Source organism: Geospiza fortis, unplaced genomic scaffold, assembly GCF_000277835.1.
Source record: "Geospiza fortis unplaced genomic scaffold, GeoFor_1.0 scaffold78, whole genome shotgun sequence".
NCBI classification, from domain to species: domain Eukaryota; kingdom Metazoa; phylum Chordata; class Aves; order Passeriformes; family Thraupidae; genus Geospiza; species Geospiza fortis.
In genome coordinates, this window is record NW_005054339.1 from 5,668,313 (window position 1) to 5,669,175 (window position 863).

At 57.8% G+C, this 863-nt stretch overlaps 1 protein-coding gene across 1 annotated transcript in view; it reads right to left on the reverse strand.

Annotated features, from left to right (window-relative positions):
- The window catches only part of LOC115948016, an 8,187-nt gene that overhangs the window by 3,608 nt on the left and 3,716 nt on the right, over positions 1-863 (reverse strand). The gene's annotated exons all lie outside the window — the stretch shown is intronic.

Genomic DNA, 863 nt, shown 5'->3' on the forward strand with positions numbered 1-863 from the left:
CCCTTCCCCAGCCCGCCCGGGGCTCTCACACCGCCCGCCGGCACCGGCAGCGCCGCGGCCCCGTGCGCCGCTAAGCACCGAGCACTTCTCTCTCTCCCTCTTCTTCTTTCTTTTCGCGGAGTTTTCCTGCCCTCCCTGCTGGCGTCTGTGGGCTGCACCCCGGGGAGGCAGCGGGCAATGCTGCACGGGAGGTCTCGGCCCCCCGCTCTCCGTTCCCCGGGACACAGTGTGGCCCTGGGGGCCTCCGGGAGCACCCCAGGAAAGGGGCGTCTGCAGGAACGTGCCCTGGGGTCTGCGGGGTCTCCTCTGGTACAATTTTTCCCAAATCCAAATACCCAGAATGAAGGGGGAAAAAAAGAGGAAGAATCCATCCCCTCTCCGGACATGTAAATAAATGGTCCGTGTGCGGCGCCGGCTTATTTGTTTTCTGCCTTCTCCTCTGCCCAAGAATAGGTGTCAACTCTATCACATGGCACTACTAACTGTTGCTAAAACATGTTGTCGTCTCCCCCCTCCCTTAATGATATGACATCACTTGTCAATCAAATCAAAATAACCAGTTGTGCTTCCAGATCTGGGAAAGCTCCCTTATTAAAAGAGAAAAATAAATTGCAACAGCAATAATAATAATAAAAATAAAGGTAATAAAACGGAGCCCGTAGTGCCCGGGGGAAGAAGGGGGGAAAGAAGGTAAAAAGGGCTTGGCAGGCGCGGGGTGAAGGAGTGGGGCCCGGCCGGACCCTCTCCGGGGAAGCTTTGGCAGAAAATTGAGGGAAGAGCTGCTTAACCAGCCGTGTGAGCGGCGGGCTGCGGAGCGGAGCTAAGCCGCTCGCCTCCAGCAGCCAGCGCCGGTCGCCGCTGGC